The sequence below is a fragment of the Ambystoma mexicanum genome, chromosome 3q (genome assembly GCF_040938575.1).
Source record: "Ambystoma mexicanum isolate Mex_15411 chromosome 3q, UKY_AmexF1_1, whole genome shotgun sequence".
NCBI classification, from domain to species: Eukaryota; Metazoa; Chordata; class Amphibia; order Caudata; family Ambystomatidae; genus Ambystoma; species Ambystoma mexicanum.
The window spans coordinates 272,790,091-272,805,203 of NC_090926.1; the positions used below are offsets into that span (position 1 = coordinate 272,790,091).

Here is a 15,113-nt window from a genome sequence, read left to right on the forward strand (position 1 = left end):
TTGGTAATTATAAAGAGTATTACAAATAAATACAGAAATTGGGTATGATGGTAGCGCTCCTCACACGGAAGTGCTGGCTGGCAGAAAACGATAAAGGTTTTAAATTCCAGTGACATGAGAAATATATGAAAACGTCTAGGGGAGGCCAAGGGAAACGAAAATAGCAGGATTTTAAATCCGGTAAATGAGCTAGAGAGGAGTCAGTGAACACCTTGAGGTCAATATTACTTATGGGAAAACGGTAAATCCCTCTGAGCAGAAAGCCCCTAGATGTAAAGTGCGGATGGAAATCGAAAGGGCAGACATTACAAATAAAATTGGTAGATTAAAGCAAAGTCTCCTGGCCCAAACGGCCTAGCTAATATAGTCCTAAAGCACGAACCAGACACCGGGCATGTACACTGGAAATGCTGTTTGATAAGGTATTAAATACTGCTAAAATGCCACTGTCTTGGAAGATGGCAATTTTAATACCCGTGTATAAAAAAGGCGCTTGTGGTATGCCCAATAATTATAGACTTGTCGGTTAGACGTTACGGGTAAGCCGTTTATGTATACTGGATGAGCTCCAGAAGTTATCCGAGTCCCAAGGGGTTCTAGAGGGTTGCAAACAGGATTTAGGCCAGGATCTTCTACTTTAGACAATCTTAGGCTAATGGACTTGCTGACGACATGTGCAAAAAGTCTAAACAATCCTGGGCTCTAGGCTCTGTAGTCGACTTTCAGGCAGCCTTTGATTCGGTCTTCAGAGAAAAAACAATGGCTAAAGCTTGAGTACTATGGCTGTCCAGACTATAGATTACATTTTCTGAAGCTGTTCCACAAGGATAATACAGCGCAGGTCAAATTGAATGGTGAGGGGGGCCGTCACGTGCCAGATTACTAACCCTGTAGAAGTCAAACAGGGCTGCATCTTGGCTTCTCTACTCTTCAACTTGTACCAGGCTGATCGGCTGAAGTAGCTGCATATGGTAAAGGCGTGTTCCCCCAAGATTGGATGCCATCATATTGTATGCTTAGAATAATCAGATGATCTGGTGGTAGTTGACCACACTTTCTCCAGCCTAGTAAGATTGGCCGGAGAGTTGTGGAAAGATGCTTAAGTAAACCAGCTATCTATAAATCGGAATCACACCCAGATCATCTTATTTCAAATGAGAAAATGAGATCTAGATTCTCAATCATGGGGGCCATCGTGGAATATGCTGAATGCTATAGATATCTAGGTGTAGAATTTGAACCCCAGCAGGGCGTTTCTGAATGTACCCTTACACGCAGAAGAAAGGTGGCTCAATTAACGGCACTTATAGTGAAATTTACTAGCCGCACTGGGGGTTTTAGCCTTGCGGGTATATTTCGCCTATATAAAGTGTTTTTTTCCAGCTATCTTGTATGGGTTAGAATGTCTCTTTATTATAGGTCTAGCATGGCTGCGGCGATTGGAGGCCCGCTCTGGAAATAAATGTTTGGTCTTCCACTGTGTGTCTCCATGGAGATACTGCGACTGGAACTAAGTTTTATCTCCATGGAGGCCACAGTAATTACAAAGCGTGGTCTCCTATATATAAAGCCATGACTGACCCCAAATGCCTGCTGCTGTATTCAGACGGACAGTACATGAAATCTAAGCGGGCCATCATAAATGAGAAATCTGCTGGAGCATTGTTCGCAGCGATTGACTGATGTCCGATGTGGGATGCAGGTTATTATGAGTTTAAAAAAACATTTGAACAAAAAGTGGAGAAATGGAACAGATGTAACAACTTTACCCATTTGGCTAAACTAAAACTTTATGCACACGCATCTGAAATACTATATACTCATAATAAATCCCAGCTCTACTTAACACTATGTCGTTCTAAGAACTTGCATAGATTTATTTTGCTGTTCCGTAAAAACCACCTCCCTTTGATCTCAATATTAGGCCCTCCGTTGAAAATCCCTTTGGGAAAAATGAATTGTTCCATTTGTGGGAACAAGGCGGTATTAGAGTCTGCAAAACATGTCTTGATGGAATGTCCGAAAATAGGCCCAACCTATGTGAGATATCTTGGGGAATATGTCCACGACCTTGAATCAATTAAAGGCCTTGCCTTTTGGAGATACTGTATGAAGACAAAAAGTAATTGTTTGCAATCAGCACTTTAGAGTCTGGCTGACCGGGACTGTAAACCTAGACTAGATTAGTGACAATGGCATAAGAATCTTAACTATCAATTGAAGTTTTTTTAAGATGTAATTATTAATTTACACACAGCATTTAATCCATGTGATTTATGAATTGTCTTAAGAATTGTTTTATGGTAAAATCATGTTAGATGTAATTGTGTAAAGTATTAAACTACAACACATTAAAATACATTTATTCAACTATATTTTGTATTATTCTTTTTAGAATGCTTCTATATTATCTCTACAAGAAATCTTCATAAATGCTAAAAATAAAGGAGCATTATTAACGTGTTTTTATTTAGCAGTATGAAAAAAGCACAACTTGAAAGTGTAAATATTAGTTTTAATGAGAAAATAACATCCAATGTTAACCATACACACCAGGGTAATATGAATTGGTTCCTGGACGCTGTAAGAGGTAGACCTGCAACAAAATTGCTGTCTAATAGTAAACCTGTGAGGTGATCAGGTATAGGAGTTTTCTTGTACTTCGTGCAGAGATCCAGGTCTCTAGAGTACTATCTATTCTCTGATGCAAAACCTGCCACAGCCTTAGGTGGGCATTTATACCACATTTGGTGTGAAGGTTAGGCTTTGGCATGCTTGGTATGATGAAAACCATGACAAAAGTATCATAACATGTAGGAGACTTTGCATATGAGGTGCCATCAAGCCAGTATGAGTCAGGGCCTATCCCATGCTCAACTAACTGGTTCACTCTCATAGGGGGTCAAGCATATTGTATTGTACTTGTCATTTGTATAGCACTATTTGACTATTATTATAGTTTAAATGCGCCGTTAGTCGGAACAATCCTCGGAGGACCAAAGTCCAGAAGGTTGGAAGTCATGAAGTATGATTAGAATGTGTGTGTGCAATTGGCCCAAAAAAAGGCTCATCAGGGCTGGCCAGGCTCCGGTAGAGTAGAAACCCATGCGGTCAGGCATGTGGATGGGTGCTGAGAGGTGTAGGGTGGCATCAGTGCTAGAGATTCACTATATGTTCAGCTTGCCCGAGTTTGTCATAGGTCTGCACTGCATTCTGCTGTCAGAGGTGCTGAGGCATAGTCTGGTTTAAGTAGGCAGAGAGTTTATGTGAACAGCGCGACCACATTTTGTCCTTGCTGTATAATGATGTGCATGGATAGCAATGCCTGCGGCCAGTGGAGTGGTGTATTAAACGTACCTGGCTGCCACTGGCAGCGTTTTGTCGTTAGGGCGCCCGCTCAAGTACTTGCTTTTTTCTGTAAGGATCTTGCGGCTGTAATAAAAATGGTTAGCAGTAGCGACAGTCTATGCTACAACTATCTGCCACGGGAGGCACATGGGTTGTGCTTCCAGATTCGTCTAGGTGGGTCAGGTAGCGAGTCTAGCCAGATATTGAGCGTTTACCGATAATTTTATGGAGGTACCAAGGGCTGCCCATTGTTTGGTTCATATTTGTGCAATGCCTGCCTGTCCCCCCCCCCCATTCCTTCCAGATCTGTGCTGAGCTGGTTCTTGATTGCCCCTCTGTGGTGTTGCGCAGCAGACCCCCACTGATCTGCTGGTTCGGGTAGGGGCCATGGTGGCCCGACTGCCAACAAATTCACTCCAGTGCATCCCAATCTGTGTGAATGCAATGGTTCGAGCACACTACTGTGCTTCTACCATTATTCTTGCGACTTGCCCATTTCCTGTACATGCCTGGTGCAGTCATTCAACAGCATGCCTGGTGCAGTCATTCAACAGCTTTGTGACATAACATAGGAGTGCTGTGATTCAGCTAATGGTTTTATAGGGGAAGTAGGGTCATAGCAGGTGTATGATTGTGTGTGAGAGAGACTCAGGCCGCTGCGAAACAGCTGGCACTGTCAGGTGTTTGGAGGTCCGAGCCGGCACAAACGCAGCCAGCACCGCCTGCGGTGACAGTTTATACACACAGGATTTGTGGTTTTAGGGGTTATAGGATAATGCAGTAAATAGCCAGGTTTTGAGGGCTTTTTTGAAGGAGAGGTAGTTTTCAGTGCAGTGGATGTTCAGAGGGGGAGTGTTCCAGATTGCAGGCGCTAGTATAGGGAAAGACGAGCCACCAACGCTAGTGGAATTGTGTGGTGGAATAGCCAGGAGGAGGGCAGAGTGTGACCAGAAGTTTCTGGGGGGTTGCTAGTGGATGATCTTGTTCTAAAGGAACTCTGGTCCAGTATTATGGAGGGCTTGGTGTGTGATGCACATGGCTTTGAAAGTTGCTCTTAGGCTAACGGGGAGCCAGTGCAAAATTCTGAGTGCGGGGGTGATGTATTCTCTGGGCTAGAGGGCAAGGAGCAGTCTGCCTGCTGTGTTCTGGCTACATTGAGGTTGTAGAGGAGGAGCCAAAAGCCTCTACCGAAGTCCCGCCCTTAAGCTACCACAAGCAAGACATGTAATGATGCCAATAACACAAGCAACCTTTGAAGCAAAGTATCCATTCAGAAAAACCTTTATGCATCCACGAAGAATTGACAGTCTTCGGGAAGATCCCTGAAGAACGAGAGAAGATGAACGAAAGAGCACTCTGGGGACGTCACATGACGTAAAGTGACACACCAAGAAGAGATGACAGAAGAAAAAGTAAAGAGAACATCTAGAATTCTGTGACAAAGTGAAGAAGTGAGTGACCTTCTACGTGTAAAATGAAGATTATATATATGTGCATAGGAAATGTGGATGTTCCACATCGTGTTTTAGCAAGCAGAGACCCCATGATCAGGAAAGCTGAAAGTATGGCACAGTTGATAAAAGTATATGACGAGCAAGAAAGGATTCAAGAGGACTTGGTTGGCCCAGTGTCAAAAGGCCAGTGCAGTCGAGAACTGGTTGTCTAGCTTCAAAAGATACAATGAATGCAAGAAGTAGGCCAAGCCCTCCCAAGGTACAGCAAAAAGACAATGAGTGCCAAGTTTTATTAATTTTAAAACCATTAAATACGAAGAAGAAACCCGAAACGTGGTCTCCAGTCATGTGATCTAGATGGAAACTGACTCGGGCAGACAACGCTAGGCCGAGAAGATGAGAGCAGGCTCACACACCCTTTTCATTCCCAGAAGTTGTGCAGTTTGCAAGGGCTTGTTCAAAGGCTAATTGAATGACAGGAAATAAGAGCGACGATAGATGTTGGGCTAATTGGGTGGGGAGGCATGGTCAATCCCAACCCACCAACACCTAGGCTACCAGCTTGCATGCTGCTAGCAAGTGGAATAGGGTACAAGCGTGCCAATCAATTATAGAGGGCAACGTATCAAAGAGCCCTATAGCTGGTCAACCAATAAATCGTCATGTATTTTATGACGATGAAGATGGCTTGAACTAGAGGAGGGCTTAGTTGCCCACCTGACAATAGAGGTCCTATCACAACCCGACACCCCATAGGAAGTATATGTAGATGTTTTCCGTTACCCAACCACAATCCACTTTAAGTTTTACAGTTTGCCATGTAGAGTGATGTCAGAGATGACGATGTTTTACTATAAAAGCTTGTTTATGTAAATCATTGAGACCTTGCCATGAGATGACCATTGATGTCCATTGTACTCCCGGTACCAGATAATTGTTAATAAAACAGCATACCTTTTGCCAACTTTGAGTATCTTTTTATTGATGTTTTAGAAACTTCTGCATCCCCATCCTTCCCATAAGAGCGCCACCTCACCTGGCGTGCAGGTATGCCAAGATGGAGGAAGGTGGCGTAGTCCAGGCGCGAGACAATGGCCAGTATTGCAGAGAATCTTTGAGGGTAAAAGAGGTAAGGAAAGATTTGTTTTAGGATGTGTAGGTGGAAATAGCAGGCGCTGGATACGGAGTTGATGTGCTTGGAGAGGGATAGGTCTGCCTCCATGGTGCATCCAAGGTTTTGATCCAGGAGGCGGCGGTAGGTGGGGCTCCAAAGGCAGCCAGCTGTGGCAAAGGTTGGGGGTGAGGGGTCAGAGCAGTTTTGTCACATATTAGGATCTCAGATTTGCCCGGGGTGAGGATTAGGTGGTTGTTAGTCATCCAACAGTCGATGTCAGAGACAAGAGGCGAGGTGGGGAGGCTTGGATCTTGGGGTTTTCGAAGATGGTCTGCCTATAATCTGCCTAGTTGTAGCAGGTAAGGTTGTGTGAATGGATGAGCACTGGTAGTGGGCTTAGGTTGAAAAGGAGATGAGAAAGGGAGGCTCCTTGTGGCACCCATTTTGTGTGGGGCAGAGGAGAAAGGTTGAACCACCATTTGTGAGTGACTGGGAAAAAAAGGAGGTGATCCAATTCAGGGTGGAGTCTTTGATGCCTAGGGCGGGAAGCCGGTTCTTCAGTATTTTGTGGTTGATTGCATCAAAGGCTGTGGATAGACCCAGGAGGACGAGTGTGAAACACCCTTCTGAGTCAGCAGTTCTTTTTAGGTTGTCCCAGATGGAGAGCAGAGAAGATTCCATTCCACAGAGGGGCTGGAACCCTGATTGGGCTGGGTCGAGGAGACCATTACCTTCTATGAAAAAGGCCAAGTTGCTCATATGCCACGCAGTCAATTAGTTTGGCAGGGATTAGAAATTGGGCGGTAGGTTGATGGAGTGAGTGGGTTGAGGCTGGGTTTTTTTGAGAAGCGGTTTTACATGAGATGTTCTCCAGGAGGGCCCGAGGGTCAGCCAAGTGTTAGTAGGTTGCTGAAATCGGCCTGGGAAAGAGGGGTGAAAAGAGAAAGTAGGTCAGGAGGGCGAGTGAGGGCTTGGGGTTCTTCTGGTGCCTGTCCACTTACATTTATAAAACTAAACATGAATGTAAAGTGACATGTCTATCAATACCAGGACTTTAAAAAAAATAATGTGAGATGTTTTATGAAACGATAGTTGGAATTAAGTGGGAAATGTGAGCAGTGGTTTGCATATTATATATGAATACCAACTGGCTTTCCACAACAGGAATTGGCTTCTTTAAATGTACCAGGTGTAAAATTTGCAAATATGCTAGGAACTGCAAAAGCTATGTTCATCCAATATTGAAACATCTGGTCCATATCAACAGCAAAATTACATGCGAATCAAACTGGTGGTGTATGTCTTGATGTGCCCATGTCTCAAATGGTACGTTGGAAGTACCAAATGTAAGCTCAAAGTACGTATCCTGCAACATGTTAGAGCTATTATTAACAAGGACTGCTCCTTCCCTATGGCGAAACATTTCTCTGAAATTCACAACGCTGATCCAGCCTATCTAACATTTTTTGGCATACACAAGGTCATTCCAGGTCCCAGGGGAGGAGACAATGAGAGAACACTCCGACAAGAAGAGACTAAATTTACTTTAGACTTTAAGAGTAAGACCCCGGTGGGGCACAATATTGATGAAGAGCTTTACACCTTTCTGTGGACATAAGGACTATACTTAACACAATACAGTAACCCCAGCAAAATCATCAATTTATATGACCCTATATTGTAATCCTTTGTGTTTGACTACTTGTGCAAAGTTTTTTTTCTTTCTTTTTTTACTCTTCACTATTTTTATCTTTCACTTTTTATGGTGACTTGCAATATGATTTAAAATCTAATTTCGTGCACACAAGTGTATTTCAGTGGGTATCTTTATCCATGAAAACTCAATTTTAGCATGCTATCTGAGCAATGGTATCTTGTATACATCTGTTAGATATCTGATTACTCCAAAATAGTGCGATCTGATTCTTTATTGCTTGCACTTTGTTATTCTTTGTCTTACATACGCACATGGCACTTTAGAACCCATTTCTCTTTTATATCCATTTTGATAATATTATGCCTAATATAGCACCTATAGAAATGCATCATTGCATATTTATAATTAGAGGTAGATCCTCTGTATGTGATTCTGCAAATAATTCCTTTTAGGTTTGTATTATGCAATTCTGATTATACTAATGCAGTTTAGAGAACGCAAGTAGTTTGCACTATGCACTTTATATTATGACAGCGTTCTTTTAAATGTGAAATTATCCCCATCACAGGAACTGTCTTGAAACTGTGAAATGAATTTGAATCATATACATATATCTCCATTATTATGGTGATACATACACGCAATGACTACCTTGGTCTGTGAATACTTTTTGCAGACTTCAATGCATTGTACCATTCTCGCTATGGCTCAGGGTAGAGATTCTCCCATGTTTACGCACTTGGCACTTTAAAAATCATTAATGGTGATTAACATCAGTTTGAAAGGAATTTTATGAGCATATCACTTCCTTTTAAATTGTAGAAATGTGTCATTTTAAACTATGTCCATAGCACTACACTGGCAATATTGCAGTACGTACGACTAGGTTCTGTCTCTTTATCACGGATCGAGTAATATGCAATTGTTCAGTTTGCAAATGCTACCATTTAAACATTATGAATTGTGCTTTTACCACGTTTGCTAAAAGTCATGTTTCACTTGTGCAACATAAACCAAATAGGTTGAATTGGGTGTCATTTTACGAGATTTGCAATTAGAGTTAGCAGCCCAAGCCAAAATGGCTACTAGCCATTATGCAGATTTTGTAAGTCACCTCTTCAATGTCTTCACTGTGGTGTTTTTTTATAAAAAACGAACTGCCTGTGGGTGATGAGTGACTGAACAAGCCACTGGGTTGTGGCGAAACGCGTCAGGCTGCCGTCAGGCAAGAAACACTCACTGGGTGAATTTAATGGATTTTTTAAACTGTTTCAAACGAAAAATAAAGGTTGTCTTATAATATACAACCAGTGTTGTAGTGTTTGCTGTTGCTTACCCGTGATGACCATCTGCCATTTGGAACATTCTTTGTGTGGAGTGCTGCTCGCCTGAACAGCGTCTTTGATGAATATATTGATATGCATAATAGGATTAATATAGTTTAAACCTAGTTACTATGTAACAGAGCACTGTACAAAATAGGGTGGTGAATACAGAGAGAGAACAAGAGGTGACACATGGGATGGGAGAACAATTAACAGGGTTGATCCCATTTGCCTATGTGCACATATCGAGAGATCTATAGAGATCTATGGGGAACCTTTTACACATTGCAAGGAATTTCCAGCCTTTCAACGCTGGGCTGAAATGGTGCAATTTATGATCACTGATTTTGTTAGAAATTCAGCAAAACATATGATTTAAAAGTAATGGTCTAATACATGAACAATTCCAATATGTCGGAGAGTTGCATGTGCAAGCCAAGCATGGCCCATTGAACATGCACCAGAAGAACATGATTCCTGCAGGGAGAGGCTGTGATCCTGTGAGCTAAAAGGGAGCAAAGTGGCATGTCGCCATCCATTCTGACTGTCGCCCCTCGTTACAACCATACTCTTCACTCAAAATGTTAATTTAAAGACTTGTATGTTGTCTCATGTGTGCACGCTACAAGTCATTAATATAAAATTGAATGTTATTTTAGCCCTGCAATTTACACTATTTTTTGCATATAACTGGCTCGTATGGTTTCCCCAAGGGTCATTTTTTCAATCTTGCCAATTATTTACATAAAAACATAGTAGGGTAATTTGGCTTACTTTTCCTTCACCGACTTCTGTGACCTAGTACGTGAGCAATGTTTATGAATTGGGAATATGCTGTACTGTCAGCAGATTATATTTTTTGACAAAGCAGAATGTGGTATATACTGCCTTTTGTTTTAAAGCCGTATTCCAAATTTATTGAAAAACTAGTCAGGTTGCAGACTCACCAACCAACAAAATGCAAAAGTAGTACCATTTCCATCCAAATAAACAATGTATTTGTTCCAGTGTAAAAAGAAAATGTGCATCTTTAATCTATGGTGCCCAAATTAAAGTGGGAATAAAATAGTAACATTCATAGGATTTGTGCAGTAATTCACAAAAATTAAGAAAACAAAATTTCAAAAGGAATTTCTCTGCAATTCTAAAAAGTAGATAAACTAAACGCTGCAATCCAAATGCTCTTACAGAGCTGTCCTTCAAAATGTGCTAATTATTTGCTGAAAAAAAATGCTCTTTTACAGATGGCGGAGTTGTGAAGGGCACAGTGATTCCCATGGCCGAGTCTGCTGTAAGCAAGTTCAAGAACCGTCCTGAATGTATGTTTGCCATGTCGGGTGTGCAATCACTATGGATAAAAAGGGGTCTGCACTATCAGTCAATGTGATTGCCTGTCTCTGTGAATCTGCTTTTTTCAGACAAACTTCCTTAAATCAAAACCTTGATCCATCTGAGAGCTGTTGCAGTGTCAAGCTTCACACCAGATTACTGAGCACTGGTGGATAGCATGCAGTGTCAGCCTTCACATTGAATGTCCCACTTAGTTTCCTACTTCTGATATGCTTCACAATTTTTAGGAAACAGCATCTTATAAAAAATAATAAAATAAACATGTTTTTGAAGTTATTGATATATTAATATCACAGTAAATACATACAGTATTCCTTTTCTATATGAAGAGCAAATAAACTGCCCAAAATCATCTTGGTCGAATTTCTCATACTCGTGGATATCACCACCCTAGTAGCTCCTGCCTATTGGCCATTAACTACACGTAGCTCTTGCCAATGAAAAGGTTGGAGACCCCTGATCTAGGGTGTGTCCTGCAATGCTTGCCAGGCGCGAGATCAATTGTGAGAGGCCGAGAGCTTCCAGATAGTCTAAAAGGGAGCGGGTCATGGGGTTGGTGGAGACATCAAACCAGGATGCTGCATCAGCATGGGTAAGCTGGAGACAGAGAATCAGAAAAATGACGCTCATAACTGGGTGACCTATATAGGAGAAGGGCTGAGGCAGAACCGAGCTAGAAAGGCTTTGCATTTGGTGTCTCAAAGCTAGGCCCCTCCGCTCTGCTGAACCTTTTATGTATGAGCAGGGAGTAACCGGGAGGGAAGGCTTAGGTGTGATGGGGTTGAAAGCATTGTGACCCGGTTTCTGTGATGAATAGGAAATCTGGGTTTTCAAGTCAATGCGAGGTAAAGTGTGTTTATTTTTGGCAACCCATCTGGCGTTGATGAGTATGCAAGATAGAAGAGAGTTTTACTGAGAGGTAGGCGTTGAGAGAGGGAGCTTGTCGGTCCCAACACACCATGCCATGGTCCGACCAGCTAATTGGTGTTTTCACACCTTAATGCACTGTCCCGCAATTCCCTCAACAGTCAATGCCATATAGGTACCATGTGGCAGGGAATAAAAGGTAAAATCTCGATCTGGAGGATGGAGGAGGCGCCATACATCATGTAGGTCAAGACTGAATTTCAGTGCGTCAGCACAGATATTTTCAGATGATGGCCTGTGCTACCTGCAAAGCATTTTGGGCGCTCTGTTTCCGGCTGAAATGTGAGCAGACCGTGTGACATGCCACAGCAGAAATTGAACAGACTGGGTATTAATAATCAGGGGTCGAAGTGTACGAAAAGAAGTAGTGTGACTATGTTCCCTGCTGGCCTGCACCCACTCCCCACAAACCCCATAACGCTCCTCCCACACACAATACACCCCCCCAATACTTGCACCAGCGGTTTAAGGGAATGTTCAGTGCAGTGCACTGAAAGTCCAAGATTCAAGTTCTTCCTACACTTTTATTTTAAAACGAAACCATTCCAGAACGGTTTATTTTTAAAATAAAAGTATAGGAGCTATAAAATGTAATTGAACAAAGTAGAGAAGCACCGCTCCAGCTCACTTCGACCACTGGTAATAATGGCCAAAATGTGCATCGATGGGGAATGTGTGCAAATCACATGGCATGCATTGTGGAATGGGGCCTGGGCTAGCTGGATCCCTAACCATCCTGGTGCCCATGTGATGTCCCCAGCTTGTGCCAGGGCCGAAAAGGGGGCTGAACAAAGAATCTTATCCAAACAGTAACTGGGAACATCCTCCACCCCATTGGAGAGTCAATCATCCCTGTGAGCCCCACCCCGACAGCTCTAAGAGGCAGGCAGACGAATGATCAATGATTTAGTCCGTTCAACAATGTCAAATCTACGTCCAACTTATTTTGCACATGGCCATAATGTTTCTCTATTTTTGCCCAGTTTATAATGTAGCTAATCCATGTATCTTTGGGACAACTGTTTATTATGAAGGATGCACAATCGAAACACCAACGCTACATATAATAGACGAGTCCTTGCAAGTGATGGGCAATGGTGGAGAATGTGCACTGGGGTTATTAGAACTATCGGCAGCGTTTGACATGTGAAAAACCAGAGGGTGTTTCACAACCTAGTCCTCGGGGAGCCTGTACTCAGGTGGCCAGGGAAAGGCCATCACTTTTGGATCCCGACCCTGGGGGTGGACGAGCGAGGGAGGATCACCTGGGTAGGGGGCCCTCTGTGAGTGGGGGAGGAGCACCTGATGGTGAGACAGGGTATCCTTTTTTCACAACCCATCTGACCCCCCCTATCCCTGTTTATCATATGGGAAACTACAGCTCCCATAATTTCTCCCCACTTCCCAATGACAACACTACTGAGCCGAGGAACAGGAGCAATGAGGCTAGGAAGATTACCTCTACTGACTTGCACTGGCCCTGTCCCTTTAATGAGACCAGGCAGAGTCAGGCACGAAATCCTAACTATACACACCTGCCACTTGTTAATACTCCCAATCAGGCTAAAAGGTGGCGCACACAGGTACACTCTGAGCGAGGCTGGGCACGAAAAGGAGCAGCTCTTTCGTGGCAGATGCGAACTGGACTATGGAAGTTGGAAGGCCAAGGGGCTGATCGACTGGGGCTGATCGACTGCTGCGAAGATAGAGAGGGAGCCAGTTGAGAATTCCACACTTAAGCCGTAAGCATTCCAAGACTGAAACCGAGTGGGCGCAAAGGAGAAATCTTCAAGATGCTTCAAAGCGGTCTGCTACCCTCCGGGGTGAACAACAGAGTTTGGGAGGAGCAGAAGAGGCGTTGGTAATAGCCTTGACTGCTGCATGAAAGGCACTGAAGAGAGAAGCCTGATAACACGACCGGTGAGTTATCGAAGGCAGTTGAAGGTTGTGCGAGTGCCGATAAAAAACATAACGGAAATGACAATTGCTAAATGATGAAGAAAGTATACAAAGTAGCAGAGTGGTCCTGCAAGTCGGAATCACGCATTCAAAAGTCTATGTGAAATGTTCTGAGTTGAAGTGTATTAAGCGGGAACCGAAGGCACGAAAGTAACTGCGATCTGGAGTGAAAGCTGAATAAGTGAAAAGCAAAATATATCAACTTTGAAAAGTATGTGAACTCTGAATATTCTGAGAGGGCAAAGTATAAGAACTTTGAAAGAGGCCAAGAGAGAAAAGTAAAGAGAATAAGAAACTACGACTACCAAGACGTATTGGTGTTACACATGAATTTTGAAAGAGGCCAAGAGGACAAAGTCAAGAGAATAAGAAACTACAAGTACCAAGTAGCATGGCGAGATGAGAAAGATTGTTAAATTGTTTAAGGAGAGGTTGAAGTTGTCATGCAGAGGTCTACGTGAAATCCTTGCAGTTCCGAAAGTCTTCAACAGTAAGAAGATAGATATCGGACAAACAGGGAAGGAAATCCTTGCAAAGAAAAAGACAGGCCTGAACCCGGCAGATGGAAGCCTGTGCTGAACTGTGCCAGAGTGAAAGTTAAGTGTGAAGGGATGTGGGGAAAGCAACCCCACAAAGTGAATGACAGACTCAGGCTCGGCAGAGGGAAGTCTGAACTGTGAAAGAAAAAGTTGAATGTGAAAAGAGAAGCAGGCTTCAGCCCGGCAGGGGGAAGCCTGTGTTGAAGTGTGGCAAAGTAAGAATTGTGGCAAAGTAAGAATGAAGAGTAGAACTGTGCATTTATGAGACGGCGGATAAAGTCCAAACCTGAACTGTTGAATTGTACCAGTAAGCCAAAGTGTTCAAGACTGAGAACTGTGCCATCCACCTATCCTTTTTAAGAAACTCTCAAGACCCTGTGCTGCTGAAAGTAGGGGAGGGAACCATTCTGACCTTTCTTTTAAGACACTATTTTTCCGTTTGAATTCCCTTAACACATTTGTCATTTGAGGGGGGGGCAAGGTTAGCTTTTTTTTTTTTTTTTTTTTTTTTTTTTTTTAAGTATAGGCCTTTTTATTTTCACTAGACTGATTTGGACGCGTTTGTTATTTGTTTAATGGTCGAGACTACTCCCATTCTAGAGTTAGGGCCAGTGAGGAATTCTACCAACCCAACTAAAATACCAAAAGAAAGGTTTTCAAAACTTGTATGCATTGTGTCTGTGTCTACTATTGATACCATGCCTTCCTTACATATACCATTGATCATACAGTTTTATTGTAGATTCTCCAGTATCAAATAGGAAGAAAGGTTTCAATCTTTTTTTACTACCGGTTGCAAACAGTAATTATTAGACAGGAAAGATTGTACAACAGTGAGGTTCGATATGGTGTACCACAAGGTTCGATCTTATCTATTTTGTTTAACCTATAAAATGGAACCACTTAGAGAAAACAGAGCGCACATACATCGGTTGATATGCAGCTCTTTGTTAAGAGGTCTTCAAAAGCAGCAGTTGGGCAGCTGAGTAAATGCTTGGAAGAGATCGGTGAATGGATTGCTGCACATTTCTTGAAGTTAAACCCTGCAAATGCAGGACGTGGAGTTCAAAGAAAAGGGGACATTGTTAGGATTTACACTGCATTCTAAAATATCCTGTGTGGCATTTATTAAAAAATTAGGAAATAGCAAACTTTCATCTCAAAATTACGACTAGTAAAACCATTTGTTCTAGAAGCTAATTTTCCTCTTCTTGAGCAATCACTGGTGATGTCACGTACTGGGTTTGACGAAAACTGTCATTGGCCCGACTGAAGGCAGTATTTAATGCTGCAGCCTGGTCGATTGTAGGGGCGAGAAGATATGATCATGTAACACCAATTTTGAAACATCTACATTGGTTGCCTATTGATCAGAGGATTATTTTTTAATTCTTCTCCATTATGCACAGAGCACTTTATTCTAAGACTCCCACCTATCTA

General features: G+C 42.6%; 1 protein-coding gene across 1 annotated transcript in view; it reads right to left on the reverse strand.

Moving 5' to 3' along the window:
* SLC39A5 (solute carrier family 39 member 5) overlaps positions 1-15,113 on the reverse strand; it is a 334,372-nt gene that overhangs the window by 235,105 nt on the left and 84,154 nt on the right. The window lies entirely within an intron of this gene.